Here is a 19,283-nt window from a genome sequence, read left to right as displayed (position 1 = left end):
CACACACAGTAAGACATACAAATGAAGGCTACAGAATTTTGGAGTGCCTGGCATTGGAATGATGAGCTACAAACATCTGAAAGAGTTTAACAATATTCTTTTCTTAATCTGAATTATGTTTAATGAAGTACAAAAAAACTTCAGGTTGTTCTCAAACTCATCACGGTTTTACCTTACAATGCTCTGGTCTGTCTGACACACAAATCTGCAAATTAATTAGTCCTCTGAAAGAGCCATGTGGGCACAAGATTTCTATCTAAATAGAGACCCCATCCAAGCTGTTTTTCCTGCTTCTGTGGCTCAAGAAACCACCTGTTTAACTGGAAACAACAGATAATTAGCCCATAACTGCAGCTGCTTGCATGTTGTCTGGTCTATTGACATATCCTTGAAACTATTATGCCCAATTAGTAGTTTGGATTGTTTCTCCCTTCTAGCAGTTAAAAGGGAACAATCTCTTGAAAAAGGTGGTCTCTCTTAGGCTTTCCACTGAATATGTCACTCAGCCACCCTTAGGCCACTGCTCTAAGGTAAAAAGCTGGGCCTTGATAAACCACTTGCTGTTTTTCCCTGTAACTAGTAGTGTGCACTGGGCACATGCACTCCATTGTACAGACACTGCCTGCTGAGTGCACTCCATGGTTAACAACCTGAAAGCACCCCTAATTTAAATCACTCCAATATTATAGGCACATTCTTCCTGAAGAAATGCAGAATACTTGTGAAATATTGCTTTTAAGAATCATGGTTTAACCTCTAAAACACCTACACACCAAAAAAAGTCTATTACAGCTTGTACAGTTTTACATTTTACTTTGTGGCTACAGTAAAACAAAATGAATTATTTTGGTGCCAGATGAAATATTTTAACAGCAACATTTAAAGTAAGTATTATTTTGAATAGCACTAGAACATGAAAATACTGTATGCCATGGAGGAGTTGCCTTTTGCACAGAACAGATAAGCAAAGACTGCACAACACTACATTAAGCACTGAGATGTACGTGTTCCTCAGAGCAGTTGTGCTTATCAGCTACACATAATTCCAATGTCTACATTCCTCCTGAAGCCATGGCTCCCTGCACGTCTCTCCCAAGCCATGAGGACACACACTACACTCAGAACCGGCAATGCTGCCGCCCAGGACTCGCAGTGCAACCCGCAGGGAGAGCCGGCCAAGGAGCTGTTCCTCCCCAAGTGCTGAAGGCAAACCCGGGGCCGGCAGAGGGCGAGATGTCTTACAGTCCATCCTGTGGGGCACTTCTTCAATGGCAATGAAGAAACCTATCGGTAGTAGACTCTCCTGTGTGTCTGGGAAGGAATTTAGCAGTTGAACTCCTTACCTGAGTTTAGCACACTGCTCCCTAATTGTATTCTCCCTGCTCTCCTCCTCCAAGTGATGTTAGGGCTCATCTCTGAGGCTGAATTCCCACTGCCAGGCCAATGGCACTTTTATTACCTAGCAGCAGCAATTCTTTGGGATCTTCTGCTGTGTGACTCCTTTGCAAAAGGAGGTGCCAAGTCACCACCTGAATCCCCTGCCAAAATGGCCTTTGGAGAAAGATGATGTGCACCACCAAAGCCTCTGCAGTGACCAGCAGCTGTAGAAGCTGGGACTCTCTCCCTCTCCAGAACCAGCTTTGCCTTGCTGCTATCCGCCTTGCCTTGAGGACACATTTCCATGCTGCTGTCAGCACAGCAGCTTCTGGCAAACACCACGACTGGGGTCTCACGCTGCTTGTTCCCCTTCAGCCCTGGTGCTCAGGCTGACTGCTTGCCCTGGTGCTGCTACTGTGACTGGCCTCAGGCTACACAGGTCTTGGCAGTGCACCTACCCACAGCTTGCCTAAAACATCAGCATCCCCCAAACACTTCACAGGTCTAGGGGAAGGTTTTAGTAAAGTAAAAAAAAATTTTCTGAGAACAAAGAAATATCCATGAATTTGTCAATGATTACGGTCAAGACAGATGGAATTTTTATTTCTAATTGTATACTACTTGACTGATATTTTACTTATTTCAGAGGGATACAGTTTCCTCAGATATTCTGCAGTCAATGCAGCATACAAATTTGGCTACCATGGCCTGTATAAAGAACACTTTTGCAGTCATGTTGTTCATCTCCAGCCCAGCATTTGCAAACAAAGCTCACTTAGGGAACTTTTCTTACATGGGATGTTTATGGATTTGTGTTGTCTGCTAATGCCCTGCATCAAAAGTGAATTCTTTTATTGCAGCACATTTTTGAAAAAGCTCTTGCTGCATCGGAACCACAAAAGTTTCACAGAAGGTAAAAACCAGTATAAGTCTTGACTGCCTGTAACTAAGATGGAGTGACAGATGAGTTCCTCTCTGGCATTTCTGGCTGAAAGCAGCTCTAGAAACACATGCCATGGTAATGACACAGGAGGTAAGAAAAGGCATCGGCCCATTAGTGCAAGTACAAAAACAGCAGAAGGATAAACCAGGTTGATGTTGACATTATCTAACATCCTCCACCAATTTTAACAGATACTGTGTTTTCTGCCTTAAAAACACAACCATCAAAATAAAAAAAAACCAGAAAACAATTATGCCCCACTCCTGCAGCACAGAACTTCAGTTTAGAACATTCTAGTCCAAAATCCAACTCAAGAACCCTTTTTTGGTACTGGCTGCAGCAAATCTCCATGCCTCATTTTGACAATTATGCCATTAAGTGGTTGGATTAAGCACTTTTGTAGTGCATCTGCACAATTAAATACCAGTGGCTTGATGGTGGGAAACCTCTTGCTCCACTGAAGGCAGAAGCCCATCTCATTGACATGCTAGCCAGCCATCCTCTCATTCCCTACATCATCCATGAAAAGAAAAACTATTTTCATCCTATCCCAAACTGCACATGACAGCACAAATAAAGTGCTTTCAGCTTTACAGTATCCATTACAATTAATTATCCAGAAGTCCTTGGCATAAACTGTGAAAAGTCCTTGCTTTCTGAATAAACGGACTCCATCAAAATTCTACATGCACCTGAGCTGACTGCAAATAAACACAAATGTCTGCTGGCATTTTGTTACAAACAAAGGCCTTTTCTCTAGGAAGTTCTGTGACACAGGATTTTACTGCCCTGGATTTCCAGGAGAGCATGATGTGTTAGCAGATAAAGCTAAGCATGCGTGCTTTATCATATTTCAAGAGATAAGGCCAACAACAGGAGAAAACACTGATTTTTATGTAATCTTTTTCCCTTCATAAAGTCAGTAGAGCTGTTTCACTATCAGTTTATTCAGTGTCAATTAGACTGCTCATGATGCTATCATAAACCACATAACAAATGAGAAATCTCCCAGGACCTCAGATAATACAAGAAGAGAAAGAACATCCAAGTAGACTACAGGCTAGAAATTTGCAAGTGGAAGGCACAAACTCCATTAGTGCGTTGAACTTACCTAAGCACTGGAGTTCTGTGTAGTTCTAAGGCTACTGAGTTGACAAAAGCTCAAAACTTAGCAATGAATCCCTTTTCCCTTCAGAACTGGAACAACAGAAAAGAAAATCAGCATTTTACCATTTCAGTTCCATGTTAAATGCCATCTTTTTGACACCTCATTTGTTAAGGTTAACATTTGCCTTTCATTGTCCCTAAATAAATTCTGCCCATTATACTCACCAAAGTTACCTGGCATTTTATAGTAGAGTCAGCATTTGCTCTGCTGTGAGCTCTGCATAGTAGGTATTTTAAACTCTCTCCTTCCTCTGGGTAAAATTATTTCTGTAAAAATGGCTATTCTAGGCGTCTATTTTGGGATGAACCTATATCATAGCTGCTGCAAAAAGGTTGTCATTAAAATTGAAATGCAGAAGCACTACACTCCTCAGATGGCTTCACCCTTGTTCCACAGCACTTACATTTGTATTGATTTTATAATGAATGCACATGAGATGAGGAAAGCGCTGACTTTCCTTGCTCTGCCATGTCCACTGCTGCTTTCCTTGTCCAAGTGAGGTGCAGCGTCTCACTGAACTATTAAGAAAGACAGACTAACAATAGGAGAATGATTTTCTCTTACAGCAAAACCATTACAGAGCTTCCCTCCCGAGGCACTAGGTGTTAACTAGCTTAGTGCATTAAAAAAAAAAAAAAAAAAAAGACTGACACCTGTGATTTAGTGCTTTCTAGAATGCACAGCTTGGAAAAAAGGCAGTTTGGAATGCCAGTAAAACACTGACTGAAGCACCACTAGCAAGCATCTCCCATCACCCTCAGCACACAGAGATCCCATGGGTTGCATTGTGTAAGGGTCTCCCAGTGAGGATGGCAACGAGTTAGGCTGAAGTAAGGTACTAAAACACTGCCAAAGATTGGAGAAGTTATCCCAGGACATCAGTCCCATTTTCTTACCTGTGACACCTCTTGAAGATGTCATTTAGAGATAGCACCTAAACCATTAGCTGGCACTAGCGACATGGAGATGGCAGTTCAGCATCAGTGTAAGCACAGGTCAGAATGCCAAAGGAGAGCAATGCTGAACTCACACTTCAACACTGACCTTAAACAAACAAACCCTGTCCATAAGATACTTCCCCAAAGGCAAAAGCACAAGGCAAATTATGACAATGGTCTTGTTTCTTGACAATTAGTTCACCTAATGTGTTTAATACTACTAGAAACAGCATTTGCCACGAGACATTTAACACCAGGTGACAGACACAACGTCAAAGCTTCTTCCCAGGCTCTCTGCTTCAGAGGCAGTTTGCTGTTTGCTCAGCAGGCCACCTCAGCACACACTGCAGGCTGACAAGGGACAGCACCTTCACGATGAAATGTGCGCAGGTAAAAACACCTGAAATATCACACTTCAGCTCCTGAAATGTTTATTTGTACAGTGCATTAAATGAGAAGACACTTGGGCAGCTGTGCACTCTAAGCAAGAAAAAGAAAAGAAAATCAGTATTACCTGAAAATACACTGTTATGCTAGAAGGAGCTAAGAATAAAACAAAAAAACCACCACATTTTGTGCTTGACATATGATCAGTTATCAATTTTCCATGAAGAGTAGGTCTGTTCTGAGAGACTGCAGAGGTGAAAGATTCCCTGATTTAACAATATTTACTTAATCCAGGTCCCAAAACTGTTTACAGACACCACTGTACAAAATCACGACCAACAAAGCCAGGCCACAACACCATGTATGCCAAAGGCACGTGTCTAGGGCTTTTTATAACTAGAACTCTGCTTCATATTAAACCAAGTGGGAAGTCTGAACCTACCCATGGACACAGCAGGTTGTTTGTAAGGAAGTGACTGTAGCTTTTTTCTGCCACCAACTCAGCAATATTCTAAAACTTTGTGGGGAAGAAGAAATAGAAATAGAAGAAGTGTAGCTGCACAAAGTCTGCATTGATAAATGAAGAAGTTTCATACTCCTGTTGCCCATTCAAGTACCTCACTGTTATCAGCTACAGATTACATCTCTTGACAAATATACCTGTGGCTGAGCTTTGAATTAAGCACCTTGGATATAGATAGAGTGGGGTCAAAACATACTTGCTGCCCTATTATTTTATCTATCTCTCCACCTGGGTATTTAATACCTCCAGCACATGACTTGAGATGGCAAAGACAAGGCTAATTGGACTCCACAAAAGGCAGAGCAAAGAAAACATTACAGTCTTCTGAAAAAAACTCTCAAAGGCTTTTCATTTCCAAGAGGCTTTCCTCCTTTTCAGGACAATCACTCCCCTGCCAGCTTTCTCACAAGAACAGGCCAGTTTAGATGTGACAGAAGCACAGCAAGCAGTAACAGAGGCTGCTCCCCCATCCCAGTGATCCCAGTGCTCCACACCGGGGTTGGTCCCTGGCCAGAGCCCCAGGCTGGGACACAAGAAGCCTCATTAGAGAGGGTGCTGAAATGCTGTGTAATGGCCTTGGAACAGGATCCACAGCTGAGAGCAAGCTGGAACTACCAGACACCCTGAATGGGCTGCAAAACCTATGACAACAACTGCTGCAGTGATTTTCATTTCGGTTAGGTACCACCTCTCTATTGCAATCAGGAACAAGCAGGCCCAGTGGTACCTAATGCTGGGATTCCCTGCTCAAAACTTCATGGCTCTCCAGTAAACATGACATTATTTCCTCAGCACTACTGTGACAGCAAAGGAGCTTACATCTAAGCTTAGACTTCCTGAGAACTTGTCTGAAGTGCTGCTGAAAGTACTTCTTCAACTGCAGTTACACAGAGAAGCAAAGAGAACAGACCATTACAAGCTTCCCCAGGTTCCAAACTAAGCAGATTTCACAACTAAACTGCTGTTCAAGCCTTCTTTTACCTGAAAAGAGCTTCCAAGAGAGCTTATTTCATAGATAAAAATGGTTGCAGTAAAAGTGATTAAAAATGTATTACATTATTTTCAGTCCAAAGTTATCTCTGCCTCAGGCAAGGTATTTATACCTTTCATCAGGATTAACTGTTTTTCCCAAGTATTTTTTAAACATATGTCACGCAATTTTAATTCAATCCATTACACCTGTAAGTCTATTTTGGAAAGATTTCTGGGGATTTATTTCACAATAGATGAGCTTAATGTGTATTTCAGTGGGAGACAGGATGGGTGCTTGGAGAGATATGGAGAGATGATCCATGTATTAGTCTCCTAACAGAAAAATTTAGTATTAACAGACAGAGAGAGAGAGACAGGAAATGCACACACTGGCTGGTATTTAAAGCTTGTTTCAATCCATCTTCTCTTTCACAGCTGAAAAAATATGCTGAAGCCACTGATAACATGTCCTTTGGGAGCACATATTATTAGTGGCTATTAACACACACACTGACTGCTGTGTTTGTCAGCTGATAAACACAGTGGTGCAGTGACACCCAGAAAGCAATTTCTGCATTGAAATTGCTGAATTTGAACAAAAGACTCCAATCTGTTGCACACAGACCAGCAGGCACTTCTCTATTTACTCTCTGTTAGCTGCTGAGGGAAGCTCCTGTATCAAAACCACAAGTCTTGAACTTGAGGCAAATTCTGCATTTTGATTACATACTGATGAAGCCTGTTAGAGAAATTCCACGTTTTTCAGGTCATTCCTAAAAAGGGTGGAATTCTGCTCTTATAACCAACATAACATTCTTCTTCTTTTCCTCATATCAAAAGGTACAGCTGCATTACATTTCCTTGTGCCACAACATCTGCATGTCAATTCCACTTGGAAATGTTTCAGTATTTGTTCAGCAACTTCCTACACACAGAATGATTTTCCCCCTAAAGCAAAAAAAAAAAAAGCCCCAAACTAATCTTCTCTCAAGCACAAACGGAATGTCTGATACTGAAAAAACAGCCAGCCCAGTACTTTTCAGCTACATTTCTAAACAACCAACAGACGCAACGCCTTTCCCTCCAAGTCCTCTGAAGTAAATTGATTTGGTTTGGTGAGCACTGCCCAGCTGCCTCGGTGTCATCTGGAATAAGTAGATACATCCTCGGCTTTGTAAGATCCATGCTCACAAATTGCTGTGCATCATACCTGCCTCAACATGTCCCTGAGCAGCTTAATGAGATCCTTGTTGACTTCAATCTCACCAGGTGTAAACCTGAGCCTGCTGCTGGAAGCTCCTGGCACTCGTTCAATGTTTACTTGGCACACGGTACACTTAATATTTCAGTTGAGGAATGACTGCTGCTGTGTTTTGCACAACATTCTCAGACAGCTTCAAAGGACAGGGGCTAAACACAGCCCTTGTGCTTATTCTGTTGTTTTGGGGTACAGTTCCCCACCTCCCTGCCATACATTTCTGCTTTATGCAGCAGCATTTGTTTCTATTTGCATGACACATCAAACACACTAAAAGCTCTTTGCCATGTGTTATCAATGTTTCCCAGATTGTGTCCTGCTCCCCCACTGACAAGTTGGACAAAGCAATTCTTGTTGGACAGCAAATTAACAAAACTAACAAAATTTCTTCAAATTTTTGCAGATTGATTATATTCTGCTTTTTCCTTAAGGGACAACTTACACACGAAGAAAATGAAAAAATATTTATCCCCTCAAGAAACAACTCAAGCTACTTAGCAAGTTACAAGCAACAGAACACCGTCTGTTGATTGTTTTTGAATCCTTCCACTCAGAAAAGAAACCTCTTGCCTTGCTTCTGGGGTGAAGGGTTTACATAAGGACCAAATACAGGCATGAGGCTTAAGGTAAAAAAAAAGACACTTATTGACAATGGACAGCTAAAGAACACTACCTCTACCAATTACAAGGCTGTGAAGGCCTTTTTTTAAAGGAATGAGAGTTACATTTAGGTCATTCTTGCAGGGACAGTACCTCAGTAACTCACAGCAGATGCCATTCTGTTACTCACCCCATTATCCAGCTTTCAGACAGACTCACAGACAGATTCACCACACCACACTACAGACTGCACTCCCCATGGAAGAAGTAGCACATCCACCACACTACACAGAAAGAAGTGATAAAGGTACCATGAACTACCATCAGACTCCTGGTATTTGCTAGTAAGTTGCTTTAATTTCACATAACATGGATATTCTATTTTTCAATACTAAGTACAGGTGAAAAGCAATAACTTCTCTCCAAAACCCTGCTAGAAATTGTTCTATTAAACACTGAATACTCCATCAAAACTCACTTAAAAGGTGACACCAATTGTATTTTTTGACTATGTTTTCTGATCTTGATCTTAATATCTGTGTATTTCCACACAAGACTCCTTACAATAGATTTAACTTCTTGATTCTCCTCCATCTTTTGAAGTTGTACATGTTACCTTTAAAACCATTCTTTGCTTACAAATTCCAAGATAGAAAATGCAAACATTGCTGACTTTGGATTAGTCTCAGCTTGATCAAATACTTGATGAAGTTTAACAGTGTTTCCTACAGCATTTTGGAATTGTACCCTTCCTTTCAAAATCACCTTCTCTAGTTCAAATATTGCACAAAGCAACTTCTTAAAGCAATGAAACAGATCCTTTTTACCTGGCCAAACACAAGAAGAAATTTTCTAGTTTTAGTAATGCAAAGCCCTAAGTATTTTTTTAAAAAATCATGTCAAATTCTCCAGTCCCAAGCTTGAGTTTCTTACTCCAGTAATAAAGTCAGCTGTATCTCTAAGCAATGTTACCAATGTATTCAGAGGTTAAAGCTGAAAACAGTCACAACATGCAAGCAGCAAGAGCTGTACTTTGTCAGTAACCATTTCACTGCTAGCAGAAATAAGAAAAGTGACACCATGGTACTTGTTGCATTAGTAAGACTGGCAATAAAATACAGTTGGGATTAGCATTTGAGAAGCTAAGGCTTGTGGACCAAAATGCCTGCTGAAAGCTGTGCCTGACCAATTGCTTCTTAACAGAGCTTCTTAAAATAATGAGAACCAAATCTGACATTTAAAGAAAAGAACAAGAACATTTGTCTACTTCATTATGTTGAGCCTGAAAGCATTTCAGTTCTCTAGTTTCCTTGCATTATGGTATTAAATAAGCAGCATTAGAATAGGAAAATACTAGGTATTATACTTCAGTAATTCCACATTCTAAAAAACACCCTTCACACTATGTCAGAAGCCAACTAACAACTTCCCTTAGTTTACAATTGTGCTGCTTTGACTTGCTGATAAATACATTGTTTTAATTTGTTTGTTTTAATTTGTCCTTTGACTTTATGCCTCAGGATAACCACAGAGTGACAGCACCTGTTGCTACAGTAGATTTCCCAACACTTCACTAGAACACCTCCTGAGCCTGCCTCACTAATGACACCAGTCATGTCAGAGAGAAACCAGAGATGTCATCATCAGGATGGCTGAGACCTCAGTTACTTCTCTTCTTACCTCGGGAGGAAAATCCTGCTGGAATTGCTCCTGCAATATTCTTTACCCTGAACAGTGATGGAGCAATTTGACTCTACTGTGCTTTTACACAAAAATCACTAATACCAAAAAGCCACATGCAGTAAGAGACAGGGTGCTCTCTTTTCTAAACATTTTGGGAAGCAAATCCTTTGTGAGAGACTCAGAGCACGTATAAAGTGGGACTATCTGAACGTGCTGATATGTAAGGGAGATGGAAGGCAGTGTGGTAAACATCAAATGCAGGATTTTAATACAAAAAATATTAACCAGTTCTGCATAAAACACAAAAACTGGCATCACTTTTTCCTCTTCAGTTTGGTCACTGCTGTTGCAAATACACTTATACTGGAAATCAAAGCAGCAGAACCCAAGTACAATTTGATTCCTATAAAAAGTACATACCTTCCTCAAATCAGAAACACTTTCCAAATTCGAATATTATGAAGAGGAAACTGGAACAAAAACAGACTGTTATCCTACTTGGTAAGGAGGCACAAGGGGTGGGGGGAAAATGACAAAATTGCAGGCATTAATATTTTTTTTCTCAAAGCAAAACCACCTAGATTTTACCAACAAGATGCTCTAAACATATTTCTTAACTGAAATCCTCATCTGGGTTAACAAAACCTCCCATAGGCTGAAATACACAAAGTTGCAAAGCAAGGCCTTTGCAGAGTCATTTCCCTGCAGGACAAACTGGCTGCTTTGATTCCACCATCTGGCCGAATCATATTCCACCTCCTGAAGCTGTTGCACAGCTAGTAAAATCGATGGTATAAATACTAAAAAAGGAGTATTTTCTGTGCCATTAGCATGATGATCATTTCCTCAATGCCATTTTCCATAAGCACATGGAATAACTCTGATGTTTAACAGCTCCTTGTTACATAAAGCTGCACCCTGGTTCGGAATGCCTTGGCAAGAGGGCCACACTTGCTCATTAATTCCTTACTGCACCTAAACACTGAAGGTTCTTGGACCTCAAGGAACACAACAAACCCCAATTAAATTATTTTCAAAGGTTGCTGTATTTTGGGAAAGAAACACCAATATGACAGCAAGAAATTAAATCACCTATTGGTCAAAAAATGAGCTTCCCTCCAAAACTACACTTTCTCATTAAATCAATACAAACAACAAACCCCAAACTTGCACTGTTGAGCATCAGTGACACACATGCACTATTTTTCATTAAGCAAAACCAGGTTTACTACAGAAATAGATCTCCAGGATTTAATGGAGAAGTAAACTTTTCTTAAGTAACTGCAAAAGATCTGAGAAACTCGGGCTTATCTGTTAATTATTCATGTTTCTGTTTTCATTTCCAGCTACTCTGGAGCTGCTGATGCTGGCACTCTCTACCAGGTTTAAGCATCCTTTCAGCTCTACTCTGCCAAATTAAACTGTCACTTTCTATTAAAAAACCTATAGCAGGAGGTTTTTAATCTTCTGATTTATACTTTGTAATAGCAAGTCAAAGTTTAAATTAGGACTGTATCAGCTTATGAAATAAAGCCTAAGCAGTGCAGCGACAACCCCAGTGAGGAAAAACCTCCTGCTTGCATTCAAGTGCACAGCAGAGCTGTTTTAGTTTCTGTCTTTTGGAAGGTTTTATTTTACACAGCTCCAGTCAATCTCACACTCTTATTTAAAACAGCAGTGCCTTAGATGCAGTCAGGACACATCTGAAAGAAGATGCCACTTGCCATCAAGTGTCTGAACTGTCCCTGACTTGACTGACCTGCCACACCCCCAGCCTCTCTACCTTTCAGGTGTATTAAGCAGGCAAGGCACAATTCAGCTTAATTAACATTTCCTTTGGTGAGCTACTCCTCATGAAACTTTCTTAAGGAGCTACAGACTCCACCATTCACTGTGTTTAACATTAAACCAAACCAACTTTTGTAGTTCAACAGCTCAATAAATATTACTCACCCCTTTTTTTGTGCATTCCTTAAAAATTGAGTACAGTAATAATCCTATTTATTTCCCTTTAACACGATCTATTCTTGACCTATTTTTCCTCCTAAGCACTTCTACTCTATCCTCTCTAGTGCTATCACTCCTGTATTTTCTAGCACTTCACAGCTGACAAAAACTTCATTATAAGATGTGTTACAGACAGGGAGAAGGTGACCTCAGTATGGGAGAAACAGAACTTATTAGGGTTACTATCAAACAATTGCTCATAAAATGATTATTTACCATAATTACCGACACTGTCTCCAGTATGTCATTTCTCCTGACCTTTGAGATAATTTTTCAAGAAGTTTAAATTGCCTGTACGCATAATTTTGTTATGACATCTTTACCTAGTCACACAAAACCTTCCTCCCATTCTCCTTTTGTCCCAGGGATCTCTAGCTCACCCCTGCTAGTGACATAACCCCCTTGTGTGGCTCAGCACACTCTGCTGGGCTCGAGCCCCAGAGCTACAGCTGGGGCTCAGCCAGAAGTGACTCCCTCTTGCACAGACTGAGCCAGAGAAGAGATTGGTGAGCAGAAAGCAGAAGCTGACCATGATACCCTCAGTACCCAATGCTGCAAGGTCACGAGAGGATAATTCAGCTTGGGAAGAGGACTCATTTAGGCAATGATTCCTAGGAAGGATTATATTGCCAATCATTCTATCAGCGTTCAAGGGATTGAATACTTGGATAAATTAGAGTTTAGAACTTGAAGTATTTTAACTCTTGGATAGTTGTCATAACATCCAAATTTAATTGAATTGAAACTGTTTAGAAGTTGTCTAAAATGTACTCAGTAATAATATGTAATGACATTTTTCATGTCCGTAGAATTTTTAAGACAGAGACGAAGAGCCCAGGTCTCTTCACTTCCCCAGCTGGATCTCACGCACACTGAGGAGTTCTCAGAACATGATGCTGTGATGTAGTGACCTTCATGTTCCCCTCTCCCACATCTAGGGTGTCCAAGAGCTCCTAAAGGAGGCAGTACAACAGGCTCTTTCTGCTGAATAACAATGAAACTTTTCCCAGTGTATTATTGTACACCATCTGAAAACTCAAACATCCTCTCTAAGTGACAAGGCAACCACAGCACAACTCAACTGCTGCTTCCTGTACTTGGTTTACAGCTGATGGCTTGTGCTGCCCCACAGCTGCTTTTGGTACCCATTCTTTGCACTCAAAGCCTGATCCTCCACAGTGTGACACTGCTACCTTACTCAGAAAAAAGCCAAGTTGCATTTCAAAGCTCCATAACTCGGATTTCATGGGGATTCATCTCAAAACTCCATTCCAAGTAGTTACACAGATCAACTACACTGTGTGAAGTATCCCTTCTTTGGTTTCAAACCCAGGACCTGCTGCTTCATTTGAGGCCCTCCAGCTACCACATCCCCGAGTTCAGAATTTCTTCACTCCTTCTGCCCGCTTGGCTTTCCACCCAATTCTTGCATTTCCAGACTCAAGAGATGGCAAGCAGCCGTTCCTCACATGGAAGCCATTCCACTACTCTGATTGTCATCTCTACAAGATCTTAGACCTCTTATAACAAACTTTCATGATTTCCTCCCTCCCACCACATAAAAAACCAGAATAACCTCCTTTCCAGGATGACCACAGCTGCCAGTTAGAGGTTTAAAAAGCAACTAAGTCTAGAACTGACCATAAGGAGACAGGAGTGAAAAGCTGGTTCTCATCACCATTGCCACAAACAGTGTCTGACAATGGCATCACTGACCCTCCTCTCCCCCTCCCTACTTATGCCTAATTCACTTGGCTTACATGAACATGTGAAACACCCAATTATGGAATAGAAATTAAACTGATAGAGAACATCAGACATTAAATACTGTGATAAGTATTTCCCGCATGGGAGTCGCGCAAATGGGGCAGAAAGTCGCCGTATGAACTACACATTATTAACTTTAATTATTCAACAATTAAAGGAATGTTTTTCTCACAAGGCTTGAAGAATTCCCTTCTCCTATAGAGCCATTTTTCAACTAAGAGGCAGTTAGAGATACAGCTTTTTACACAGCATGCCCCATTGGCTAAATTCAACAAGTTTCTACTCACATGTGAGCAAGTTAGATTTTAATCACCCCTCACATTTTGTATAAAGAGTCTATAAATTCAATAACATTCACTGAAGATGTTTAGAAATTTTTTGCTATTACAAGCAGCAGAGAATAAACAACCAGTACTGTAATTCAGACAACTCCTAAGCCCAAACTCCACTAATAAACACAACACAATCTCTACCTGGATACGCTAAAGCTGTTGGCAATTCTTTCCACAGAAGACAACAGTTTAAATCAGCCCCTCCCTGCAAGGGAAAGCAAAGATCAGCTTCCCTGTAGACCAAAGCTTTCCTGAAAAGAGCATGGCCACTCCAGGCTAGAAATAAGTATTGTAATTGCCTTCCTGGTGCCCTCAGACCAGCTCCTCTGTCACTTCTACCCTCACTGGGAGCTAAGCATTCTGAGGGCCAGTACACACACTCTTTTTAAAGGGGACAGTACACTTACATCAATGATTTAATGCACAAACACTTGGAATGCAGAGGTTTCTTTAAGGCTGCTTCTTGACTGAAAAGCTGGAAAGCAGATGAGTACCTCTGGATTAGGTATTCCCACCCTGATGCAGTTTGTCCTGATACTTGATTAACTGTCACAAGGAAAATTTCCTTCAAATTCTGCCAACCCTTCTAAAGGAGTCTTTGTCTGATAATAACCTCAAATGCCAATTGCTGTGACAAACTCCTCTCCTTTGAACTGTTGGCATCTCTGATGAAGACCTAGCACATTTATCTCTGCTGAAATCTAAAGTGACAGCCCCTGCAGCTCTCCAGCTTGTGTCTGCCCCCATAAGGTACAAGTGATATTCTACATTTTTCTGGGAAAAGATAAAATAAATGTCTTAATTTAATAGTTAAACTGAAAAGTATAAACCCCATCTTGTAAAAATACAGGAAGATTAGGATGTAGGCATACAAGGATATACCTTAGGGAAAAAATTTTTATTATAATGCTGCCATGTGGGAATTAAGCTGCAGCTATTTACACACACCCCTTATTAAAAGCTTTTCACCCTGTATTGGTCCACAAGGCACTGCTCAGTGACCTGTGTTTTTTTCTGAGGATTACCAGGCTAAATGTCAAGTGCAGGGAAAAATGTGAGCTCCAGCAAGCCTGTAGTTCTGCCACCTCTGCCATTTGTCTTTCTCATTCTGAATTGAAAAAAGTTGACAATGCTTTCTGTGAAAGCAAAACTGCCAAATTGCTGCCCGCTTCTCCCACCAGGCAATTCCAGTAACTTCTTAAAGTAACAGAAATAGGAACTTGAAATATCATGGGGAAATCAACCATAACATCGAGTACATTTAATCAAGATGATGGAAATTTGTTCTAATTCAGCGTCTGTCGCAGTGAGGGAAACTTGGATGCTCAATATAAGTGTTTAGCAAGCTTCATTTATTGAATAGAGCATCAGACTTTTATGCACAACAAGTAATAAGCTCAGACATATTCTGCAAGCTAAGCAATCTATTGGCTAAACTACAATACCAGCTCTTCCTCACACCTTAGGGGTCACATCTTTCTTTTCTCACGTCTCTCTCACTGCTTGTTATTGTACCACAGCTATGCTCAAGGACACAGTGTTTTGCAGGTGCAGGGACCCAGATTAGCTGCATCCTCCCAATTCTTGGTCCAGAACGTGGCCCCTGTCACATAGCCATTCTTCCACAAGTATCTGCCTCACACACCTTGTCAAATGCCCAGATTTGATACCTGTACCTTTTAAAGGAACTCTAGAAGAACTCTGCATCTGGAAGAAGACTAGATAATTCCAATTGTTTTACCTTCAAAGGATGTCACAATTCAGTGCAGATCTGTAAGTGTTTCCTGAAAAATCTTAAAGCCTTGTCTGGTTTGGCCACCACCTCAATCACTGTAAGCAAATTCAGCAGCTTTAGCCTAAGGGAATCAGATCTTCAGCTTGTACGTGTCCAAGATCTGCCTTACATGTCTCCACAGAGAAATCAATCCATTCCATTAAATAAAAGCTACCTGCTTAGGTTCTCACTGATTTATTATGGGATTATTCAGGACATGTCATTTCTTTCCTTGTCTGAAGTTTGGAACAGTGGCTAAGTTACACCAGAAGTTCACAAGAGGTAAAGCTACAAAGCAGCTGAGGTGTTTAGGTCAATAATGAGAAAAAGAAGCAAAAACAAAACAAAACTTCCAAAGATGCAATATTTTCTTCCTAACACAGCTGAGCAACTTGACTTCTCAGCTCCCAGTAAGAAAGTAGTATGGTGAAAGAGGGAAGGAATTATTTCATTTCCTTGAAACCAATTTAGCATTTCTACCTTTCAGATCACGATGTGCAGCTTTGGTGCCTTCCTGTCAAGTCCCAGATTGATTTTTTTCTTCTTATTATAAATGTCTCACACAGCACAAGTGCCCTCTGTTTTTCTAGTTTAATAGGTTGGGGGCTTTTGCCAATAACAATAATAAAAATCTCTTTTTAGTGGATCACCTCAAAAAAATATCAATGTTCAAATCAGGTGGGTGAAGTGACATTCCTTATGTTTGTCATAACTAACAGAACCAGATTTAACTGAATTGCTCAGTTTAAAATTGCAGAATGTATACCAAATCTTTTGTTTAAATATCTCTTGGTCCTGGATAAGGCAATTACACCCAAACCTGCAGCTGAGGCCATGCACACAACAGAAGTTCAATTACCCAAGTGAGGGATCTCAACAGCAGTCTTCTTCTAACAGTAAAGCTACTACCTGAAGATTGGGAAAACAATCATTTTCCATGTTCCTTTTTGCTGAAATATAACAAAATAAATAAACCCTAACACAAAGTCAGATGTGCTATTAAAACCAGCTGAAAATAAAAGAGAAAACCCCTTCTTTTTAAACTCTAACCTCCGATACCATCATTTCTTACCATCAGGTGACAGCATTGTGTAACACTTCCAATTCCCTGATGTAGCTGAAGTAGAGGAACATGTGCAACGCCATAGAATTGTATAATACAAGGTACTGTAAGCCAGAACTTGCAGAAACATATGAGAACAGGTTTTAATGCACATCTGGAGCAATAATGCATATAAACAAGACGAGAGACAAAGCAAGCATTACTATCTTAGGAAACAAGAACTCATCTTACTCCTCCTTCTTTCCAACTTTCTCAAGAAAATCTGAAAAGAACTTATATTGTCTGAATATTTGTATACACTTGTATAATGTCCAAAGGTTGCTCCATTTCATCACAACACCATGTACTTCCCAGGAATCAGTTTAGTGCATCTCAAGATAAGCATTTCAGGACATAGCTTACCAGCAAACCCTATTATGCCTCCTTTCACATTTTGGGTACTCGGCTGTCCCTACACATCAGTAGCCACACCCATGCCCTCTCATCAGACCAAGCAGTGGCTCAGTGCACCACATTCATTTTCCCCTCGAGGCCTCAGCTCCCTGCTAACACCTGGGCTAAGAGCAGGGAACCACCGAGGCAGGTACCAGAGTAGCTGCCAGTTCTGTGAAGGCACAGAGCCACGTGGGCAGGGTGGGCATTCCTGCCTGTTCTACCATGCAAAATAGGACCTGGCAAACACCTGAGTGCAGGGGCACCCGGGCTGCCTCCTGGGCTAGGAGGAGCATTACACCTGCACTGGCACAATCCTGTGCCTGCTTTCCATGCCCTGCTTGCCTCTGGAACAGCTCTGTCATCTCTGAGGCGCTGCTTTATGATGCCATTTGTACTCCCTTCATCTCCCTGCACAGGTTTTCAGTCAGCTCATTCATGGCTGTGATCACAACACAGCAATTCACTACTCACTGGTGACTCACAGACCTGCAGCCAGCTCTGACACAGTATCCTATATTCCATTCAGGATATCAACAGCTTTTTCTGCCATCTCCCTAGGGACATGACGGTCAACTGAGATTTCAAAGGGGTCTGGACGCCCACAGAATTGCGACAGGATTTCAGTTCCTCGCTGCAAGAACATTAAAGAACAGCTCTGACTTGCCTTTTCCCTGAAAATTAGCATGCCCTAACACACTAATCCTAAGTGCACAACCAAACAATGCACTGCACCCAGGAAACTATCCTTCTGTATGTACACGCCATTCCTAAACTATCACAGAGCTGCCTCTGAAAGAGCACCATTAGAATAGTGCTAGGGTATTGACCAACTTAGTTACTTCTGCCTGTTGAAGGCAAGGGCTTTGTTTCACTTTAAAGTGGAGAAGAAAAAACACAGAAGAAAAATTGATTTTTGCTCTCTTATATTGGTTTGCCTGTAGGAATATTGTCTTTCAATTTGAAAACCTGCATCTTCACATGCAAGTCATAACCTGCCATTTCATACCCCAAGCTTGACAGTAAGCCTCATTGATGATTTCCTACTTTTGGCTGCTGCAAGGTAAAATACTACACAAGATGACTGCCTGGCTTACTGAAAAACAGGGGAGTTTACAGGCTGGGAATCTACATTTACAAAATTGCACCAAGGAACTCTTGGTATAACTGGTCTAACTGCTCTTCCCATATCCACAGACTTTAATCACAGAACCTTAAAATGCTTTGCGTGGGGAGGGACCTTAAAGACCATCCAGTTCCAACACTCCTGTCCTGTCATAGTTCCTGTTTTTTAATACTAAATGCTTTTTCAGCAATCACTTAGAGTGCTTTGTTGGTGCTGTTGATGGAAATACACAAATAAGCAATTGTCTGAGTGCCACCATATGTTCAGCTGTAGCACAGTCTTGTGCAGAGACACACAAGTTTTGCTAACAATTACATCTTCAAGTTCATGATTTAAACCACCAGGAAACAGAGATTAATAGCTACTGTGGATGTGCTTCCAACCGAAGTGAAAAGGCGATATCAATCAAGATATAAGTTTTCACAGGATTAAGCCTTGGCATAAATATTAATCCTTTTACTCTATCTAGAGCTGTGAAGAACTTCATAATATAGGCCACTTCCTCTTTTACATTTTAGGAGCACGAACTGCTTAGAGAGCATTTTTAGAATGAAATGCGCACCACTAATGTGATTTCTTTTTTCTTTTGCACAACACTTAAAAATATTAACTTCAGGTTTTGAGCTCATTATTAAAATCTGCTTTCAGTGAAAGAAAAGGCTCAAAAGCACCATCTGTTTTCATAGAACTGTGTGTTTTAAATAGGAACTACTTTTTTTTTCTTGAAAACTGAATGGTTGTGCTGCACAATAATTTATATTACGTGGTATGCATAAGTTATTTGTTCACCATTTCATTAGATCTCTATGGAGTTTTCTGAGGCAAATGCCATTCATAAGCAATGAATGGGGGAATCCAGTAATTGCTCAGAAAACCTCCAGGATTATCCTGAACTACATAAGAGGAGTCATCTTTTTAGTATTGACATGTCAG

The sequence above is a fragment of the Molothrus aeneus genome, unplaced genomic scaffold (genome assembly GCF_037042795.1).
Source record: "Molothrus aeneus isolate 106 unplaced genomic scaffold, BPBGC_Maene_1.0 scaffold_63, whole genome shotgun sequence".
Classification (NCBI taxonomy): domain Eukaryota; kingdom Metazoa; phylum Chordata; class Aves; order Passeriformes; family Icteridae; genus Molothrus; species Molothrus aeneus.
Note: the sequence above shows the minus strand (reverse complement) of the source record.